Source organism: Physella acuta, unplaced genomic scaffold (genome assembly GCF_028476545.2).
Source record: "Physella acuta isolate Inbredline_101_S28 unplaced genomic scaffold, ASM2847654v3 ptg000452l, whole genome shotgun sequence".
Taxonomy (NCBI): domain Eukaryota; kingdom Metazoa; phylum Mollusca; class Gastropoda; family Physidae; genus Physella; species Physella acuta.
Window position 1 is genome coordinate 1 of NW_026731971.1, and position 23,983 is coordinate 23,983.

The window sequence follows — 23,983 nt, forward strand, 5'->3', positions numbered from 1 at the left end:
GCTATCCAGATAGAAACCCATTTGCCTTGTTCCCAATATTTTATTGCTATCCAGATAGACACCCATTTGCCTTGTTCCCAATATTTTATTGCTACCCACAAAGAAACCCATTTGCCCTAAGTTCCCAATATTTTATTGCTACCCACAAAGAAACCCATTTGCCTTGTTCCCAATATTTTATTGCTACCCACAAAGAAACCCATTTGCCTTAAGTTCCTAATATTTTATTGCTACCCACAAAGAAACCCATTTGCCTTGTTCCCAATATTTTACTGCTACCCACAAAGAAACCCCTTTGCCTTGTTCCCAATATTTTATTGCTACCCACCAAGAAACCCATTTGCCCTAAGTTCCCAATATTTTATTGCTACCCACCAAGAAACCCATTTGCCCTAAGTTCCTAATATTTTATTGCTACCCACATAGAAACCCATTTGCCTTGTTCCCTTGTTTTATTGCTACCCAGATAGACACCCATTTGCCTTGTTCCCAATATTTTATTGCTACCCACCAAGAAACCCATTTGCCCTAAGTTCCCAATATTTTATTGCTACCCACCAAGAAACCCATTTGCCCTAAGTTCCTAATATTTTATTGCTACCCACATAGAAACCCATTTGCCTTGTTCCCTTGTTTTATTGCTACCCAGATAGACACCCATTTGCCTTGTTCCCAATATTTTATTGCTACCCACAAAGAAACCCATTTGCCTTGTTCCCAATATTTTATTGCTACCCACAAAGAAACCCATTTGCCCTAAGTTCCCTTGTTTTATTGCTACCCACAAAGAAACCCATTTGCCTTGTTCCCAATATTTTATTGCTACCCACAAAGAAACCCATTTGCCATGTACCCAATATTTTATTGCTACCCACAAAGAAACCCATTTGCCTTGTTCCCAATATTTTATTGCTACCCACAAAGAAACCCATTTGCCTTAAGTTCCTAATATTTTATTGCTACCCACAAAGAAACCCATTTGCCTTGTTCCCAATATTTTATTGCTACCCACCAAGAAACCCATTTGCCCTAAGTTCCCAATATTTTATTGCTACCCACAAAGAAACCCATTTGCCCTAAGTTCCCAATATTTTATTGCTACCCACATAGAAACCCATTTGCCTTGTTCCCTTGTTTTATTGCTACCCAGATAGACACCCATTTGCCTTGTTCCCAATATTTTATTGCTACCCACAAAGAAACCCATTTGCCTTGTTCCCAATATTTTATTGCTACCCACAAAGAAACCCATTTGCCCTAAGTTCCCTTGTTTTATTGCTACCCACAAAGAAACCCATTTGCCTTGTTCCCAATATTTTATTGCTACCCACATAGAAACCCATTTGCCTTGTTCCCAATATTTTATTGCTACCCACAAAGAAACCCATTTGCCTTGTTCCCAATATTTTATTGCTACCCACATAGAAACCCATTTGCCTTGTTCCCAATATTTTATTGCTACCCACAAAGAAACCCATTTGCCTTGTTCCCAATATTTTATTGCTACCCTTAAAGAAACCCATTTGCCTTGTTCCCAATATTTTATTGCTACCCACAAAGAAACCCATTTGCCTTGTTCCCAATATTTTATTGCTACCCACAAAGAAACCCATTTGCCTTGTTCCCAATATTTTATTGCTACCCACATAGAAACCCATTTGCCTTGTTCCCAATATTTTATTGCTACCCACCAAGAAACCCATTTGCCTTGTTCCCAATATTTTATTGCTACACACCAAGAAACCCATTTACCCTAAGTTCCCAATATTTTATTGCTACCCACAAAGAAACCCATTTGCCTTGTTCCCAATATTTTATTGCTACCCACAAAGAAACCCATTTGCCCTAAGTTCCCTTGTTTTATTGCAACCCGCTAGTTTGTCCGGGCGGCGTTAAACCTGGCGAGTCCTGGTTTGAAGAGGGTTGTGTCAAGTGCGACTGTTACGAAGATGGGTTTGGATGCGTCAAGTAAGGAAATCTCGGAAATATGTTAACTGCTAGAATAACAATATACAACTTTAAGAGATGGTATTATGCATTTATATTGTATTAAATGGATATATCATAGAATATGTACAATAATACAATAATTGTACATTATCTTTATTCATCCACATGTGCATATATATATATATATATATATATATATATATATATATATATATATATATATATATATATATATATATATATATATATATGAAAGTTTATCTTGCTTGATTATGCCTCAGCTGCCCTACGATGGCCGTGTTAGGCAACTGTGAGATCTTCTACGACACAGAGGGAGACTACCCCGCTTGTTGTGCACCACGGGTGGTCTGTGCTGACGAGGATAAATAAACAATGTAATGTAGACCACGGACTCATCTGAAATAAAGATATACTGCAAACAGTACATGATTTGTTTTTACTTACTTTCATTGTAAATTAGTCTCTTGAGAAACTTTATACACCACGTTATTGGAGTCGCGATAGATCGGTTCATTTTTAAAGAATGAAAGTAACTTTGCTGTCTCACACCACCTCAGCCCCCCCCCCCCTCCTCACTAAAACCCGCACACTCGGCTTAAATCTGTTTTTCTGACCACACACACACACATACGCAAAGCTTTTAATGCAGTCTCACCCCCCCCCCCTTTCCAACCACCGCCATACTGTTGTCTTGTCGCCCCCTCCCCTTCCTTGCCTTACAGCTTCATACTGTCTCAGTTCCAACTTCCCCCACCCCCCTCCAAAGCTAAAGTTTTACGGTCTCAACCCACCACACCCTCTCCTATAAAGCTATAGTGCTGTTAGTATTGTGACATTGTCATCTCTTCCCACCCCCCCCCCCCCACCGAAATGAAATTTATATAATTTATATAGAAAATATATACTTTTAACAGTGTCCGCCCCCCGAAGAAAGTCTACCCCCCCCCCCCCCCGAAAATTTCAAGTGCCCCCCGGAGAAAAAAGTCTGGAAGAAACACTGCCCCCACCCCCCCCACACCCTCTCCCGTAAAGCTATGATGGTGTTAGTATCATCACATTGTCATTGCTTCCCACCCCCCACCCCCACCCTCACATACACACACATCTACAGCACTGATTATCTCCCTGTCCCTCCCACAGTTTCAAGCAAGCAGACATTCGCCACGTATAATGAACACCGATTTATATATATTATTGTTTATTTTTTTTAAATCCCACTCGCCCGCATGGAGTTCCATCTAGATCTACTGCGGACTGTCATTGTGGGTATAAACCCGCCCGCATGGAGCTTGAACTAAATCTACTGCGGTCTGTCATTGTGTGTATTTTAAGCAGGCGATCTAGTGCATCTGACGGTTTAGCTTGTATCAGCTGCCTGCCGAAGCATTTAACCAACATGAAAGCACTCGTTCTCGTCAGCCTGCTGATCAGGACCTGCTTCACGCTAACCTACGAGGACACCACTAGTCATTACAATATGACGGGTACGTTTTGGTGCTGCCCAATGTAGCGACTGGTCTGTTTTCAAAATAAGTTATTTTTTGTTTTGTTTTTTTTTAATTTTGTTTTTTATAATTTACAGTTTTGCTGCCCACTGTAGCGGCTTGTTTGCTTTCAATATTAGTTGTGTTTTTTTTTTTTTTTGTTTTTTTTTTTTTTTTTTTTTTGTTTTTTTTTTTTCGTTTACAGTTTTGGCGGATTTTGCAGAGGCCTTTTAAAAAATTCCTTTTTAATTAGAATTTAAAGAGAATGCCATTTTCTTATAAATTGACAATTCTTGAAGACAGATTTGTTCTAAATTAGAGACAGATTTTTGGTCTGCAAAAGAGACGGACATTATATTACATTGTAATGGCAGACTTAATGTCTACAGTTAAGACTTACATTAATTGTTCATACAAAAGAAACATATCTCGTAAAAAAATTTTATGACTGGTATTTTGTTACATTTCATGACGGGTCAGTATATTTTCAAGGAAAAAAAAAAGAAATTATATCATAGATGGACAGGCATTTTTTTTTATTAATAGAAAAGTATCAATAACTTTAAAGTTAGATTGTGTTATGTCGTTCTATAACAGGGCCGTGTCCAACGCCATACCGTTTAGGAGAGAATTATCTCCGGCCCGACTGTCAACATTGCCGATGTTATGATGGCTTCTACACCTGCTATATGTAAGTTACACCAGGCTCCAGTATATGGACAGAATATGGCAGAATATTTTTTTTTAATGTCTCGTATAGGAAATAGAGAGAAAGTATTGTGATCCTGCAAAATCTCGACGTTTTTTACCTCCCTGAGTCGAAAAAAACTTAGTTTTGCAAACTTGTCTGTTTGTCTGTGTGTGTGTCTTTAAACATAAATACCGTTTGTTGATGAAAATTTCTTATTTAACTATTATTTTAAATTTGTTGTTCTGTAACAACTTTTGGGCGATTTTAGGTAACCGGTAGTGGTACTAACTGTACATAATGTTTCTCAAAATCTGATAACTTCAGTACCAAATTTCATCCAATTCCTTAAAAAAGAGAAGAAGGGATGAGACGAATCAATCAACTTGCATGCTATTCTGTACACTTTTAAAAAATTATATCGTTCGTATTCAACTCCATAACGGAGAATATTATGTATATACATACAAGGAAATGTGTGTATATTATATATGCATATATATATATATACATATATATATATATATATATATATATATATATATATATATATATATATATATATATATAATTTTATTTGCAAACAAACACACACACACATATATATATATATATATATATATATATATATATATATATATATATATATATATATATATATATATATATATATATTGTATGTGTGTTTGTTTATTCTTTATTTATGCTTATGCATTTAAATCAAATGTCAAGCTGTCCCCACGTGAACGTGGCCAGTCCGTCTTGTAAAAGAGTAATACTCACTATGGGACAATACCCTACCTGCTGTGTAAAATGTTCCGCAACTTGATGGACGTGACCCGGGGTGTGAACAAAATAAATCAATGAAACCTGATTGGCTTTTGTTTTTTGTTTTATGAATTACTAGCGTACCCGTCCCCCGCGCGTTGCCGCGGGGATAGAAGTAAGTTTGACGAAATGTATTAGAAGGATTTCACCAATGCGTTACCAATCATATTTTCTTAGACGCGTGACCGTCTTTTCTAAAAGTGAGTTATTTAAATGTAAACAATGCCTGCGCTTGGATCATAAATATCGGAACACAGGTTTACCCACACTACCGCATGAAAACATTGAATGTACATTAATCACTCACCGAAATAATATGGTAGAACACACTTCGGTGACCGCCCACGTGTCAGAGACGTAGAGGGGCGCTCTCAGGGCCCCCACCCCCCGATTACACTACCGCAAAGGCGCGGCGTACGACCACTGGCTCCTTAAAACTAACAGGCGCCATCGTGCCAAATAGCATCCTGTTAATAATGATGCTGATTTCGTCATTCGCTAAGGTGACACAAATGAACAGGATTTTTTTCTTTTTCTAAAAAAATATTAGACGTGTTTTATACATCAGCGTGACTGATGCAATATGCTAGCGTTACTAATGGTCTATTATTAGGTGCTCGAACTCAATTTCCGACTGGATTGTCTAATAATAGATGCTTATTGCATCATTCGCAAAGTGACGTAACTCTACAGTAGGCTCCTAATATTCAAAAAGTTATTTTTTCATCTTTGGCAAGGTGACGAAACTGTACAGAAGGACTTCCACGCGTTACAAAGTTATTTTTATAAGCCTGTTGTAGTTTTACCGCTGAATATAGTAGTACCCCTTACTCGCTATGCAGGACGCTCGATTAACGGATGCCAAGCGCCAACATCGTCGCTCTAAAACTCTGGGCGCCAAACCGTGTATTGACGAAAGTTGTACCCTATATGGCGCTGCCCATAAGAAACCTTAGTTTTCTTTTTTGCAGAAATATTCTCGGGAGTATTCTCATCTACTCCCTAAAGTTTCATGGCACTCGGATGAACCGCATCCGAGTTTTATTTTTTATATACCGTGTATAGAGAAAAAAAATCGCTCCCCCCCCCGGGGGCGCCGCCCTTGCAATATTAAACAATATTTTTTTTTTGCAGAACCCTACCATTGAGTGATCTAATCATCTCCCCAAAGTTTCATGGTACACGAGTGAACGGTGTGAAACCGAAATAGACTTTTATTTTTATAAACCGTATAAAGAGAAAAATCGCAGCCTCCCGTGGCGCCGCCCTTGCGAAATTAAAAAAGGATTTTTTTTTTTTTTACAGAACCCTTTCCCTGAATTGTTCTAATCAACTCCCCCAAAGTCTCATGGCTATCGGATAACGGTGTCACACCAAAATCGACTTTTATTTGTATATACCGTATATAGAGAAAAATCGCACCCTCCCGTGGCGCCGCCCTTGTGAAATTATAAATGATTTTTACAGAACCCTTCCCTAGAGTTTTATAATGAACTCCCCAAAGAATCATGCCTATTGGATGAACGGTGTCACTGCAACTCACTTTTATTATTTTTATATACCGTATATAGAGAAAAAATCGGACCCTCCCGTGGCGCCGCCCTTGCGAAATTAAAAATTATTTTTTTACAGAACCCTTCCCTAGAGTGGTATAATGAACTCCCTAAAGTCTCATGGCTATCGGATGAACGATGCCAAACCAAAATCGACTTTTATTTTTATATACGGTATATAGAGAAAAACAAATCGCGCCCTGCCGGGGCGCCACCCCTGCGAATTTGAAATTTTTTTTTTCGCGGAAACCTCCCCAGGACTATTCTCAACAACTTCCCAAAGTTTCACGGCGATATGATGAGAGGTGTAGTAATGCATAAAGGACAAACACACATACATTGCTTTATTTAAATATAGATAAGTGATGAAAATAAATTGTACATCGCTGCGACTAGGGTCTATTCCCGAAAGACACATGCCCGAATTGGACAAATGGACACTTCCCCGAATTGGACAATTCGACACTTGCCTGAAAGCGTCCTGCTAGTAGATCAGTATATAATATCTAGTTACAATTTTTAAAATCTCACGCTGAAAAAGAAGTTGCGGATACAATAAAACTTCACGTAAAATGCTTAGCTCTTCGTTACAATCTTAATTTTTTTCGAAATATGTATCACAAACTTTTCTTAAAAAAAAAGATATTTTAATTTTTCTGTTAATAAATGAATAAAAATATTTAGAAGCGCAAATGTATGACACGGTTGATCGTGCAATGAGCCATTTTATTGATCCCGTATTTTGCATTAATAGTGATTTTATACAGAAACATCAAACATTTTCAATCCGAACTACTAGTCATTGGGGAAGATGAAGAACAGTCCACGTTTTTTGGTGACTATGAATTATAAATAGGTAATGTGGTCATTTGTATAAACAGCCACATTGACTTTTCCTTAACATCCATGTGACTATGGCGGCGCGTCCTATGGATCCGAACCACAAGAGACTTTCAGGTCAGCAATCGTGCATGCTACTGCCCAACCACACCCTTCCTTTGATGGCGATGCTGTTTAAAGCGTACTACAAATAGGCTCAAAAAGAGGCTATAAAATTATAGATGCCATAAAGGAAATTTCTCAAACAAATTTTATTATTTTAATTTGTGAAACCAATTTAATATCCACGTGATAGGGGAAGTAGCGTTCACATGTTTTGTTGATCTCTGCATATGAAGTGATAGTGTGGTCAGCACTATGCCCAGCCGTCTTTCCTTTCCCTAACCTAACGGGTCTTAGGTATCCATCAGAGCTGGGTGGACTTAAGGAATTCTGTACGTACTCGAGCATAGGATCCCAACTCGAGACGTTCAGGTGAGCAGCGGAACACTCTACCATTCGACCACGAAATGTACTATTTACACTTAAATGCATTGAAAGAATCTGGGTGAAATGAAAACTAATTTGATCTTTCTCCCTCTATCTTTCTCTCTCTCTTTCTCAATTTTTTATATCTCTCTCTCTCTCTCTCGCTCTGACTCTCTTTCTCACTCGGTCTCTCTCTCTGCCTCTCTTTCTTTCTCTTTCTGTCTCTTTCTCTCACTCTCTCTCTCACTCTTTCACTCTCCCTCTGTCCCTCTCTCTCTCACACATACTCCAGCCGATCAAACACTATTTTCTATGAAAGACTCAATGAAATTATCAATGACAGAGTCAATGATAACTACCGCTCTCCTGTATTTTTCTCTTAAGAAACTCAATGATAAATATAAAGCGTTAGTAGTTATAAAGAGAGAGAGAGTTTATCAAAACGGAAATAATTCAACTCGTTTAATTAATAAAGCGTTAAACGTAATTATTAATTCTTAATTTCTCAGCGATTGATACAATTGTTTAGGGACAGTTAAACTATTTTTAAAAAAAATATAGATCCTCGATCTTCATTTATAATTTATTGATTAAAATAATTAAAACAGGTCTTTGTACTATATTATTAAAAAAAACAACTAATGAATATAATAAATAATTTTGACTATTTCTCATTCTAAACTTATCGAATATCTTTTTTTTTTAAATGCAAGGTAATCTTGTATAGAACCTACATGATTAACTTTTCTTCTAATAATAAAAAAAAAACTCTAAATAAAAACTATTATTCCTACAAATATTAGAGTAGTCTCCCTTGACAGTTTCTATTCGAATGTATTTTGTGTTAATTTTCGTTATGAAATACAGTTGACTTTTTAAATAAATTATATAAGAAAACAATCTATCTCTGTGTATATTTATTTTTAAAAAATATTATTACAATAATTAGAATAGGTGTTACTGGTTAAATAGCAATTATTCTCATTCTAAATCTTTGGCTATCGAGTTTCATGGGTTTTTAAATTTAAGATTATGAACACATTGGCTTAACGAAAATGATTATATACACTTAAATACATACTAAAATTTACTTTTGTTAATAAACCTACACTATTTTATGCACACATACAAAAAAGAATATTTTAGCGGCAGTTACAACGTCAAAAAAAAGGAAACTCCTTTATACTGAATAGTTCTACGTAACAACAAAAATGTAAAAATACATAGTCCTAGAGCACACTAACACATACATATATACATACGAAGATATGTGTGTGTGTAAGTAGGATGTGAGGTGTGTAGACAGGCGGGGTGGAAGGAAAGCAGTTTGGCAGGAATAACGGTAGGTAGGAAAGTAGGTAGGCAGGCAGCAGCGCAGGCAGGTTAGTAGATAGGTAGGTACGTAGGCAGGGAGTTAGGTATGTAGGTAGGTGGGCCTAGGTAGGAAGGCGCCTCACTCGGTATAGTGAGCGATTATAGTAGCCCATCATATTCATAGCGTTTCGCAATTATTAAAACGAACAAAGGTACCATAGTACTCACGGGAAAACCCGGGGAGGTAAATGGAACCCTGCCAGGGCGCCACCAAATCGAATTTTTTTTCGTAGAAACCACCACAGGGGTATTAGCATTAACTTCTCAAATTTGAATGACAAACGAATGAAATCTTTGATAATGCTTAAACAAACAAACCCACATATTCGTTTTTGGGGCGCGGGTTTGTCCACACTGCCGCCTAGACGCACCAAGGCTCACTGTATGAAAGCCTTGAGTGTACGTTAATCAACCTCTGTAATAGTGAGGTAGAACACACATTGGCGACCGCCCATGTGTTAGAGACGCGTCCCTTGGCGCTCCAGGGAGCCACTGGTTATATTTCCGCAGGGGCGCCCCTAATTCGGTTTAATTATAAAATGTCGTGTGCCACCGTGTCCCTATTGTAGGGTGCTCTTTAAGGAGGCACTCTCTGTAGAGCCCGGGGCGCTCGCTGTCGCCAACTGCCAGGGCGCCGGCGGGCGCTCATTATTCTACTTAGTGAACATTTATAGTAGCCCATCTAAACCGTAGTGTCGCCCGAGATGGGTCTTGGCCGCTCTGGGCCACTCAACCGCCGGGGAGCTGGCGGATGAACCTGGTGTAGTTTTATCACTGAATCTCAGAGGCGTAGCACCATTCCTGGCGCCTGGGGACAAATGTTCAATTTGGCGCCCCCCCCCCCTCCCGCCGGAGACAAACTTTCAATTTGGCGCCCCCTCCCCGTATTTTTTAAATATTTATAATGCAAAACTATAGCTAAAATGAGCTTTTAAATTTTTCCAACCATTTTGGCGCCCCTAGGGTTGGCGCCCGGGGACATATGTACCCCCGCCCCCCTCGCTGCGCCTCTGCTGAATCTAGTATTACCTATGACCGTAATTGATGAGATAGCCCCTCTGGATTCCCCTCTGGATTCTGAGCTCATAATCGTATAATTAGAAAAATCGAACCCTCCCAGGGTGCCACACTTAAGAATTTTTTTCTTTCTCGAAACCCTTTTCACCAACTACCCAAAATTTTATGACTCTCGTACGAACAGTGTCAAATTGCATCTGGCTTTTATTTTTATGGAGAAAAATTGCATTGCTTCCTGTCAGAGACCCCAGATCGAATGGGGCGCCAAAAGGGGTAGACAATTTTTTAAAAAATCCTCATTCTTCAGTAAAATTTAAGAAAACAGATTTATACATGGCTGATATCCTCAATTATTTTATATAGGGGAGTGTATGTAGGGATGGGCGCCTTTTTGCCAGCGTTTGAATAGGGTTGGCACATAATTGATAGTTCGCCCCGGCTGCCGGAATAGGTTGCTACGCTTCTTCTTCCTGCTAGGGTGCCGCCCTGGCGAAATCTTTCCGGGGGGGGGCGTGCGGACACTGTTAAAAGTATTTTTTTCTATATAAATTCCGTTTCGTTCGGGGGTGGGGGGGGGGGGTCGATAGACTTTCTTCGGGGGGTGGGGGGGGGGGCTCTGCTTTCCCCCCCCCCCCCCCCCCCTCCGAATAGATTCCTGGAAAAAACTCTGTTCACAAAGTTTTATGGCGATCCGATGAAAAAGATGTAGTAATTCATATAGGACAAACAGATAAACATACTTTCATTTCTATAAATATAAATAGATATATAGGGCCTACAAGTTCAAATTCGGTCCTTCAGAAATGTTTGAAGTCTCTAGATTAAAACGACTTTTCTCTTTTATGTACCTACTGACCACATCACATGCATTTGTTCTGAAAGTCTAAAAACAGAGGCACAAATATATCGTCTAGACTTGTGAGGTCTACAGATTAGGTATTTTGGCAGTTATCTAAGCCCTTGCCTGTTCTGACTCAAAGCCTTATTCTTTCTCTATCGACGCCTTGCGTAACATGGGATTGGGTTTTTAAGGCGGCATAAAGCTTTATGTTGTTCCTTTTTGAGTACACTAGATTAAAAACTAACGTTTTCAGATGCCTAAATATGTTTAACCACTAATTAATCAGAATAATGGGTCAAGATTTCAATTCTTGGTTTTGGGACACGTTAGTTGCCGGGGTTGAGCTAATGTCGATAGCATAAGGACTGTACCTTGATGCGGGCGTTTTATTTGTTGCCCATCGTAATAATTGAATGGTTGATGGGGCTTCTTCAAGGGTTTGATTTGCCGTAATGTTAATGATATCATACATGTGAGGCTTTTCTAAGAGGAAAATGCGTTTAAACACTTTTTAGTTATGCTTTTTTTAAATAGGCCTATATTTTACTACATCATAATCTTAATGAACAATAAAATGAATTTAAACAACTTTAGAATACACCTGTTTCGGCTAACATGAATGTTATTCTTCAAACTAGTAATGTTAAACGTGTCTTTTTCGCATTTTCGACTTATAAGCAATACAGTAAATTCCGATAACGTCCATATGCATACAAGCAATGGCGTAGGCGAGGAGGGGTTTAATAGTGATTTAATAATGATACTTTCTTAACCCTCTACTGGACATCATGTTTGGTACCTTGCCCCCGGCAACTGGGTGGATTTGGATTACACCCAAGTTTTACTTCATAGTAAATGGCTTCAGTTTTAATTATTGGAGTTGGTAGCAACATTGACACAGTTGAAATCACATTAATTAGTATATAATTTACCATTACTAACAATAGGCCCTACTTAATTGTTTAATGTTGCTGGATATTAAGCCTGGTAGGTATTTATATTTATTAATTTGTACAGAAACAAAAAAAAGGATTCCCAAACAAAGTTTTATTTTTCAGAAATAAAGAAAATGATACAAATCAATAAAGAACAGTTTTCAAAAGAATTTGTATAAAAGTAATTATTATAAAATAAGAATATAGCATTGCATAGATAAAAATAAAATACTTGACACAAACAATATGAGGAATATTTTTTATCAGAGAAGAGAAAAATATATGATGTAGTTTGAAATTAATAATGTACAGAATGTAGCTTTTGCAGATTAAAATGAAAATTCTCATGCCTATATAATTTGAGTAAATGAAGCAAGACCCAAAACAATAGGCTAAATAATATGCATGGGACAGGCATTGAAAACTACAAATTGCATATAGTGAAGGTTACCCTATTTATTGGCTATATCCACAGTAAAGATTTATGGCTTTACTACCTGCTTGTAAAATTGTTAAGGAAAAAGTAAAGTATTGTTAACTTTTTATGGCAGACCAACTACGGGCTGTGTTCTGGGAACATGTCATCTGTAAGAGGCATTGTTCTCGGCACATGTTGTCATTTTTTGTGTTCTCAGCACATGTTGCCATTTTGTGTGTTCTGGGAACATGTTGCCATTTTGTGTGTTCTGGGAACATGTTGCCATTTTGTGTGTTCTGGGAACATGTTGACATTATGTGGCTGTGTTCTGGGAACATGTTTGTTTCATTTTTAAATATTATAATAAAACATTTTTAGAAATTCTATATTAGGAATTGTGTATATATATAAATTTATATATTTAATAAGACAATTTGATGAATTATAATAAAGAGCAAAAATGATTCAAATAAGTTTAGAAGTATTTGGCTTGCTGTCCTAACAGTGAACTGTATTGCGAGCTTGTTTCCCTAGTGATAATCCATGTTTTTTGTGCAACCCTTCCAATCAAGTATCCAGCTTTTTCTTGGCCTGTATCAAAATGCTGGTCAGACTTGCTTGACTTGTGTATCACAATATGATTTTGAATGTTTTTCTGTAAATGAAATAAAGGCAAAATATTTTGATACTTTCTTTTGTGGAACTTGCAAGAAAAATAAATTACAAATTTATATTACTATCTCTAATATTTCTTTACTATAACTAATTACTTTGAAAAGATAAAGCACTGAACATGATGAATAACAAGAAACAAACATTATCAGCAAAGATTATAGATTTAAAATTGTGTTCATTCATATTGAAGATTAATGAAGTAGACTATCAATATTTACCCTCTTGATGGCTGATACTTTGATTTGATGTCTTTACTTTAAGCTTACACATCAGTCTCTGTGTGGTAAAATATGAAATAATATGCTTCAATAAAACTGTTTCACTATATTAATTATATTAGATAAGTACATAGTTTTGAGCTCTATAACAATATGTGTTTCAATTATCATTCAAATATAATACCCTCTATGTTGTACAACTCACTGATTTATTAGAATTAAAAAAAAAGACAATAATTAATAAAATATTTTGGATTAAAATCCATTATATTTATTATAACATACAATGCTATCTCTTGCTATAATAATTACTTTAAAAAATGGGTTATGCCTATAGTACAGTTACCTGAGGATGAAACTAGGCACAGTGTATAGTCCACGGAGACTGATTAATATCCCTTGTAATTGAACATCAGTTGTAGTTATGAAATCAGGATGGCCAAACACACACTCATAGTCCTGAAAAGCAATTTACACATAGATTAGCAAGAATATTTCACAAATTATTAAATTAAAGCTAACCCCTATTTAGTGCAATCCATCAAAGTAGTAGCATTTTTGTTAAGTTGTAGACACAATACAAAGTAATGTTTGGTCTGTGATTTACATACTTTTATAAAATAGCAATCAAATTATATATATATATATATATATATATATATATATATATATATATATATATATATATATATATATATTATATATATGTATATATATATTCATTGTAAATTTTAGCTATGTCTTGCTATTAAATTTATTTACTCGACTGATCTAAACTCACTTTATTTAAACATAATATAGTGGATAAGTATAGTGATTTTATTATTCAGCAATAAATAGCAGGCCTAAAAAAATTTAAATAGTAACGTTTGCGAATGAACACATTAAATTCTATGTATTTCCATTTCTATGTCTTTCCCAACTTGATGCATATTACTAACCAAGCATTAAACTATAGTCCTAAACCTGACTCTAATTACCATTTATTGGACAACCTGAACCTTTGCGATACCATGTTATAATTTATTATTTTAAAAAAGAGCTTACCACTAATTAGTAAAATCAATTGTTTTTAGTATTAACTGAGCCGCATACTATCTGCTGCTATTGTCATCACCAGAAATCCAGTATGTTGGCAAAGATTAGTCTCTAAGTTCCCTGCAACCTCTTTCCTCTCGAGTGCGGAAAACACTGAAATCATTAATCATTATTTCATTATGCTTAATAGTTTAAAGGTACTATTAAAGTAGTACTAAATAGTACGAGTCTTAGTTACTGTAACTATAGGTCTAATGATAATTATTATTGTGTATGCTTACATGCTTTAAGTTTTATGCACAATATTGGTATATAATATATAGTCTATAGTATATAGCCTAAGCTATAGAGTATATGGATATAGGCCTATGAGCCTAAATATAACAGCAGCTTGAATAATGCTCATTAGCATGCATTCACTATAAACTATAAAGATACTCAAATATTTCAATTTAATTAAATTATAACTAATAGGCCTAATTAATAGTAAATAGGCTTTTTTCTTGTGGCAACAAATTTAAAGTATAGGGCAGTACAGTTATAGTATAGGCCTACTAGATTCTATATTTAAGTATGTGGGCTTTTCATTCCAATGCACCACAATAGATACCCCACATGATCAAGCTGGACCTCTGATCTAAAGATTTAATAATTGGGCCTAACAAACAGTGAAACTACAATAAAATCATGTAAATTACTAATTTAACCTTCTTACCTCCGCTTCTCTAGATTCCTATTCTATTTCCTTCAAACTTTCTTTTTATGCAGCCGTATGATTAGATTCTAGACTATAATCTAATAAACATGAAATAACTACTAATCAGAACACTAGATCTAAATTTCTATATTCTATGCAATATGTATTAAACCTATAGGCCTAATATTTATTTTAAATTCCTATGCGATGTGTCGTGAACTCTAGGTTTCATGTTACTTTTTTTAATGGCGGAAGTCAGGTTAAAATTTCGTTTCCTTCCTTTTGTTATTCTATTTATAGATTCAAACTGCTTAGAGACGGAGCAATTATCATTGAGTTAGTTGGCTGATCCACACAGGAAGTGCGGGTATATCTATTTGTTACTCAGTGATCCGATCATTGACAGATACAGAGATAGCCATTCGCATGGGGTGCATACTCTCTCTCTCTCTCTCTCTCTCTCTCTCTCTATCTCACTCTCATAGGATCATTACCATCTCAAGATATTACTAACTAGCCAGGCACATTGGATAAGGGTTAAAGATTGAGAATTTCTCTCACCCATGTTATCAGTCGCTGAATACGTGTCTTCCCTTCGGAGTTTTGCTTCCCCCCCCCCCCCCCCCCCCGCCCAGTGTGTCTCACTACCTGGGGTAGGACATGAGGGGCAGTTCTTGACGGTCTTGAACCCGGGTTTCGAACTCGTGACTGGTGGTTGGCAAATGCGTTGTTTATAAGTAGAGCATAGAACACGTTTGTCCCTAGTTAATATGCCATCGTAAGAAGGTAGTCCTACATTAATAACTTTTAAGATTGTGAAGCGGGCTAGCTTACAAGTTTTCGGTCAAGTGAATCCGGCTGATTCAGCGACGTTTAAATTATTCTAATATTTTGTCAACACGTGTTGTTGTTGTTGTTGTGTTTAGTGTAACAACGTGACAACGTGACAACGTAACACATGTTGCAAATTATACAAGTGACATCTGAACATTGTGTTTAGTGTGACAACGTGACAACGCGACAACGTGACAACGTGACAACGTGACAGCGTGACAGCGTGACAACGCGACAACGTGACACATGTTGCAAATTATGCAGGTGACATCTGAGCATTGTGTTTAGTGTGACAACGTGACAACGCGACAACGTGACAACGTGACAGCGTGACAGCGTGACAACGTGACACATGTTGCAAATTATGCAGGTGACATCTGAGCATTGTGTAGCTGTTTTAACTCAGCGGTTAAGAAATTTAAAGTAAGTCACGGTGTTTGTTGATGAATCACAGATGTGGTGTAGACTCTTGTTGTTCTACATTTTATTTAATCGGCCAACACACATCTGCATACGCAAATCAATTTGAACAAAAGGCATCCTGGTAAGTTTTTAACAAGTTAATCATGCATCTTATGAATCAAAATTGCAGGAAATTTTAAAATATTCGTTAAACAACTGCTGCTCACTGCGTGCAGAAAAGGTGGTGTAACATTGAAAGTATAAAACCCGCCTACCACCTGCGGTTACTTGCGAATCACTTCATAGAATCTGATCTAGACGCAGTCAAAACAAAACCTTGTCTCAAGATGAACAAACTTCTACTTGCATTGTTCGTCTCGTTAGCTTGTGTCAGTGTCGCAACTGCCGGGTTCCTATTTACCAAAGGTGCGCAAACCGTTTATTCAATTTCAACACATCAGTAGTTAACTTTATTAACACCTCATAAATCATAGTAATCAATGATATTAATGGTATAAGATGTACAATTATTGATAATTTTTCAATTGGAGCTGATGATGCTGTTATTAATTACTGAAGATATGTTACAGGAACTTGTCCTAACGGAGCCAATGTGGGGGCTGTGTGGTACAAAGCACCCTGTGAGAAATGTGAATGTGTACAGGGAGGTTACAACTGCTACACGTAAGTTTCTAATTTGGTCAGAATGTTTTCGTTTTTATACGTTAAATAACGTGTGTATTCATCTTATAGATTCATATATATATATATATATATATATATATATATATATATATATATATATATATATATATATATTTATATTTATATTTATATTTATATTTATATTTATATTTATATGTGTGTGTGTGTGTAAATATATATATATATATATATATATATATATATATATATATATATATATATATATATATATATATATTTATATATATATATGTCTCTACCCAAAGAACCGATTAATCTTTTACAACCTGTACTATATTTTACAGCTGTACCTATAGGCAATATCCGAGTGCCTGTTATGTTGCCTATGCAAGAGGTAACTACCCAAGCTGCTGTCAAGCTTTAGTCGACTGCCCTATGAGTGCAAAGCCTTGAACCAACTAAGATGCATGCCTTATAGAGACGAAAATAAAAAAAACATTGAACGAATTTAAACATTTGACGTTGTTGTTTGTGTTTAACATTTTATTTGAATATCATTTGGAGGGTGTAATATGAGTGAAAAAATAAAATACTAAATGTTTTATGTTTGAAATCTCAACCTACAAATATTTTATGTTATTGTATAGTGGTTGACTGAATTACTAGACTGATTATACATAGATTATGTTAGTCAAAGTTAAAATAAAATTCACCATTTTGTGACTAAGTTTGCGAAACATGTTTGTCTTATTTGGAATTCTCAACAACAAATGTGCGAACGTATGGAAAGAGTTTATAAAAGCAGCGAAAATATAGCTGAACATTTAAAACGAGCCGACCCGCGAAGTACCATACGCTGCTAATTAGATGTTTTATGTTCTACTTCGACACTAACAATGCTGTAAATTAAAATATTTTGCTTGAATACACTATCAGCAGCTCGTGAAGGACGATTATGCTCACCCTCTCTTTCCCCCCTCCCCGCCTGCCCCATTGGAAGCAGTCGTCCGTGACTACAGTTTATAGTCGAAATGAAAAATATCAACCAGAACTTTTTATTATTTCCCCTTTGTAAAAAATCATTTAAAAACTAAATTATCCGCCCCTAATAGCCGTCGCTGATTCAATGTGAACCACTGCTCACCAGATTGGTGAGGTGGGGTGGTAGCGGATAGCGATATGCCTAGAGAGCGGGGTAGGAACGGCTTAGCCCTTACATGGTGGTGTCTCGCATGGTCCCCACGTAGAGAATTATATATATATATATATATATATATATATATATATATATATATATATATATATATATATATATATATATATATATATATATATATATATATATATATATATATATATATATATATATATATACATATGTTACTGTCGAAGCCCGAAGTCGGCCAAAGCGCGCGTTGGCCATATATAGATAATAAAAGACAGGCTCTAGTATTTGACACTACTACTTGAATAAACTGAGGAGGAATAAGGAGAAGTAAGATTTCACGTTTTCATTTTTTGCGTCTAGTGTCAAACGTTATCCAAGACAATCATAGCACGGCAGCCTTGCCACCTTAAAGTAAAACAAAATCTTTACCACCCTTGTAAAATATTTGTTTGCGAGGATTGAAAAATAATAATACCTTTACCCACCTGTATCCTTCAATGCTTATAAAAAGTTTTAAGATGCGAGTGCCCCGACATGCGAGGTTTTTGTTTATACGAGCTGTCGAGCGAGATAAAATTTGTTTTGACACATGTACAAAATTTGAGATACGAATAACCGGATAAGCGGGTTCTAACGGTTAGTGGAAAAAAAAAACATCTCGAAAAGGTTTCAACTGATTGTGCATGAAAGTTATGTAATGACACTTACTTAACTCATTTCCTCAACATTCTTAAAGAGTGGGAAAAAAAAACCTTGGAAAGGTTTATTTTAATGACCTACATGGAAAAATTGAAAAAACTTGGCAAAAAAATTGAAAGGACCAGCGAAGAGAAAAGCAGTGACGAAAATTAAACGAATGTAACAAAGTATGTACAGTAACATTTAGGTTCAATTATGTTCTTAATGTTCGGTTAAGTTTAGGGATAATGAGTAAGAGTCTAAAAGAGCTTAGCGTTAACAGTGGGTAATTGATCGAGGTAAAGCGTCTAGCCTATCTTTAGCGTTAAGAGTGGGTAAGTGATCGAAGTTAACCTTCTAGTCTATCTCCTCCAACCTACACTGGGCCTATACCTTCACCGCCATCTTCCGCAAAATTAGTTGGCTGATTCTCGAGGTAATTACACATTATAAAGACACTTTATTTCGTTGCATTATCAATTATGTTATTAAACAATAGTTGTTATGAAGGAATACACTTTTCTCATTTTAAAAAACCTATCAACTACAACAAAATGTCTTCTAAGGTCTACCATTGCGCCAAATTTCAGTACAATCTAACAACGTAAAATGATTTAAATTAATTAATACTAATAGTTTCGCTGTCTCTCTATGTATCTATCTATCTATCTGTCTGACAAGAACGCTCTAGAGAAAAGACAAGCAATTTAAAAACATGCATAGTAATTCGAAAAACGAAGTATGACGTCGACACATTTAGCACAGAGTAGAAAATAATCTCTAGCCGGATAGTGCACACATTTATATGACGTCATTGATTATCGCGTAAACATTCAATACAAAGGCAATTTGGTCTAATCTAAGTGGTTTACGTGAAGAGTTTCTTTCATACAATTCTTCGGGTAGGGGCGAAGCCCCACCCCCGCGTAAGAACGTCTGAGCCCCCCCTCCCCAACTCAAAAGAAATTTCCTCATCGATACTCTATAATAAAATTACCGCCTAATTAATGTGTCTAATCTAAAAAGTGGTTTTCTTGCAATGGGACGGTAGACATGTTTTTTTTTGGGGGGGGGGGGGGGGGGTGGGGGGGGTGGGTGGAGGGGTGGGGGGGGGTGTGTGTGTGTGGGGGGGGGGGGGTGGGGGTGGGGGGGGGTGGTGTGTGGGGGGTGGGTTGGTTTCAGTGTTTCTTTCAGACTTTTTCCTCCCCGGAGAGGGGTGGGGGTAGAATTTTCTGGGAGGGGGCGGACACTGGAAAAAGTATATAATTATATTTCGTTGAATGAGACGGTAGACATGTTTTTTTTGGGGGGGAGGGGGGGGTGGAGGGGTGGGGGGTGGTGTGTGTGTGGGGGGGTGGGGGGTGTGTGTGGGGGTGGGGGGGTGTGTGGGGGGGTGGGTTGGTTTTAGTTTAGAGAAAAGAGACAGCACTATCAGCCTAGCGCCCGTTGTACCCTTCCTCAACGGGCCATTTTTCTCGTATTCCAAGATTTGCGGAGCAACATGTATACACACTCACATACATAGTAAGTCAAATTAAAGCCCTTAAAAAAAAGAGTTGACTCTACACAGTTCGCCTTCATTATCCTTATGCTAGCATCAATAGGGACGAGTTAGTGAAAAAGGCTAGCACACGTACATACTACATACACATAACAAATATTTTCTTGTAGGCCTTCTTTTGTGCACGATAAAAACAGAACACAGTGATGCTAAAATGGTTATCCTGCCATCTTGCCTTGCTTAAGGCCCCACCAGTTACCCGCATTCTTATCCTTCGTTCGATTTCTGTAGGTTATGTCAGTGCACACATCGTGGGTCATTTCCAAAAATAACGAAACTTAATTATTTATGCTTTAATTAACACCAGATGTGGTATAATATAAGCCGTGAATGTATAAAAATTCCCAAATGACTTGTCTTAATCAAACTTTCAGGGTTCTGAGCGAGAAGAACTAACAAAAACCGCACCAAGATGAACAGAATTCTACTATATCCTAATCCATGGCGGATACAAGTGCTTCGCGTAAGTGCCAAGCAATGTAGGAATGTTTAAAGTAACTGTATAAGATAATGTGTTTTATATTTTGTGTCTAATTTCATCCACGTTTTATTTAATTTTGTATATAATTTGCATATAATTGATATATAATTTATATATATATATATAGGTATATATATATATATATATATATATATATATATATATATATATATATATATATATATATATATATATATATATATATATATAGTTCATATGGACTCTGTGTCTCTGTATGTTTGTGGATGACATGGTTAAAGTAAAAAAAAAACTCGAGTAGATCACTATTGTGCAATATTTCTTAATTGTTCATTTTTGTACTAAAAGCAAAACTGATGATTAAAAACTCAATATTGATCTTTCCAAACCAAATAGTCATTTTATAACGTATACTTTTGATTAACATAATGTGCACAGAACAAAACTAAAATTAATTTATTACCCTATACAAAAAAAATCCAATTTTGTTTGAAAAAGTATACAAATTACGTCCCTTTGTACAAGTTCTCTCGATATACTAGTTACAAAAACAATACAGCAGGGAAAAAAAAACTATTTTTTTAGTTGTTTTTTTTTTTAATTTGCACTGAATTTTTTACGTATGTTTTTGTGTTTGTATTTGCATTTATGTTATAATTGCGTTTGCGTTTATTTTGCGTTACGTTTGCGTTTGTGTTTTAGTTTTGGCTGTGGTTGTGTGTGGTTAGGGTTAAGTTTAGAATTAGAATTAGAATTAGGTTTATTGTTATGTGACCATATTAGCATATGGACAATCAATTGGAAAAGTAACATATTTCCTAAACCCGGGTAATAGAGGATATATACTGTTTAATAAACACACAAGTCACGGTCCCTTACAGATAGGTTTTTTCACAGAGGACAGTGCAGAGCCTGGCCGGAACGGCTAGTATCATATATTTATTTATTTATTCCTTTATAATTTTTTTAAAGAAGTGCAATAAGTAACATAACTGGTTTGAAAGTTTACCTATTTTTACACTACAACTCAGTGTGTTAGTTACACTTTTTACAAAAGCACTTGTCCATCACGGTGCAAGAAAATAATCTTTTTTTTAGGCTCTTTAAACAACTTGCCCGGGTGTCGCCCGGTGCAGCACTTAGTGGTGTCACCCCCAGAGGGGACAAACTTTCAAATTTTCGATTTGCACCCCCCCCCCCCCCCTCAAACTATCGATTTGCACACACCCCACCCCACCCCCCCCCCCCCCGCCCCCCTCAAATTTTTCTCTATATATTTTGCTATTTTTTGCCTTGGTGTCACCCCCTAAATTGTGTCACCCGGTGCGGTCCGAACCCCCCGCCCCCCCCCCCCCCCCCCACGCTACGCCCCTGATACCATGTCAACATTAAACTTTGAAGTTATTTTTAAAGAGATGAAAACCCTACCCAATTTTTTTTTATAACAGACTTAAAAGAAATGGTTTAAATTACTTAATTATGTGTTTTCTTATGGTGAGGTTTTATTTATTAAAATGTATGTATTTTGGTGTGTGCATATTACGTTAACCCGAAGATTTTAAAAAAAAATTTAAGAAACTTCTTATACCCTTGTGTATATTTACAGCTGCAACTACAGCAAATCTCCAAGAAACTTTACAGTCAACTACCAAAAGGGAAACTACCCAACCTGCAGAATGGACGTAGTCCACTGTCCTAGAAAAGCATAAATATTTAAATCTATATGGCTTGTAGCAGAAAAAAATTACATTTTTACACAAATCACATGTTTTATTCATCATTTTTAACGTTTGAAGTTGAGTATCTTTTTAACGACAAAGAGGCCTCTACTTCACGCCCCATAGATCGTCAGTTTTGGAAGGGGTACTTTTTCCTTACCTCTTTTTTAGAAAGGACTTTCAATATTCAATGGCTAAAATGTCGAACACACTGTTATTTTAATTTACAGAATCTTCATTTCTTTAGTCGATAGCGATTATTAAATAACACAATGTAGAAACTTTTGAGGCTGTGTTTTTGTAACAATACACGGGTTTTTGTTTTTTTAATTGGTCGAAATAAGAAATTTCATGAGTTAACAATTGTTTTAATCAAAGATAGCAAGCTTGTTTTATATATCTTGTTTCTGTGCATTCAGAAGCTTATTTTCATGAAGTTTTTGTGTTTTATTTTCTACGTTTTAGTAATTCGTTCATAAGTAGACACAAAATATCTATCTATATATAATTCTCTTCATAGGGACCATAGAAAACACCACGCAGCTTAGCCACCACCCTAATCCCCACCTGTCAGGTGAGCCGTGGTTCGCGCCGAATGTTTACAATAGTAGAGCAGGTTCGGTTCGAATAAGTGACGGCTATTAGGGGCAGATTAAATAGCTTGCGATCTCTGAAAGATACGTATCTCCCCTTTCGTAACGCTTGTGCTAACTAGCCGTCCGTGACAAAAAGTTCACCGCTGTTATCATGCTAATGAAATGATCGCTTGATGTTTATTCTCTGTTACCTATCTTTTTGTAATTCACCAAAGTAATTTAATATTGATTTTTAGAAACTAATTTAATTTAGTATTAAATTTTTAAAAATCGATATTCTTGCATTGTCACCAAACACGAACGTGACTTGAATAACTTCATTGCGCATGCGAAATTAGTAAAATTGTAGTTACCAAGAGATACCACAAACCCACAAACAGACATTTTTTCACTCAGCAACAATCTGCAAGGCAGCCGTTGTTTCATTTTGGAGTTTTCTAAATGGGTTGCTGTCCCCAGCTAACAAGCCTCGATTGTCCGGGGGTCTGAATTTGAAACTTTTTGAGTTAGCAGTCATACGCTATCCCGCCTTGTAAATTGAAAAACATTATGTTGAAGACTCTAAGGGAAAGACTGTAAGGGTGTGTGAGTTTAATGTTAAATATTTACTTTTATTCTTATCTTCATGATTCTTATATTCACCATTTATCAAAGTGAGCTTCATCTTGTTCATTTTCAATTGTAATATCCCATTTAATTTTCATTCGTTTGTTAAATTACTATTGATTTAATTATTTAATTTTAAAATGTAGCTATTTTAGTCATGTTTACATCGAACTGGTATATATCACTAAAATAGATTAATTTTAACTACACGCATCAATAGTGCTTGAAATAGACAGTGTACGTAAACAC

General features: G+C 36.2%; 3 long non-coding RNA genes across 3 annotated transcripts; 2 read left to right on the forward strand and 1 right to left on the reverse strand.

The window, feature by feature from the left end:
• Positions 1-1,876: 1,876 nt before the first annotated feature.
• LOC131943305 (uncharacterized) lies at positions 1,877-2,391 on the forward strand. The gene is made up of 2 exons (XR_009386879.1): positions 1,877-1,968; positions 2,232-2,391. It is a non-coding gene; the product is annotated as an uncharacterized LOC131943305 (long non-coding RNA).
• Positions 2,392-3,315: 924 nt separating this feature from the next.
• On the forward strand, positions 3,316-5,016 carry LOC131943308 (uncharacterized). Its single transcript, XR_009386881.1, has 3 exons — positions 3,316-3,455; positions 4,053-4,146; positions 4,876-5,016. It is a non-coding gene; the product is annotated as an uncharacterized LOC131943308 (long non-coding RNA).
• Positions 5,017-12,914: 7,898 nt separating this feature from the next.
• Positions 12,915-15,264, reverse strand: LOC131943306 (uncharacterized). The gene is made up of 5 exons (XR_009386880.1): positions 15,064-15,264; positions 14,358-14,501; positions 13,657-13,769; positions 13,311-13,368; positions 12,915-13,072 (listed from the first exon to the last, which is right to left on the reverse strand). It is a non-coding gene; the product is annotated as an uncharacterized LOC131943306 (long non-coding RNA).
• Positions 15,265-23,983: the final 8,719 nt, after the last annotated feature.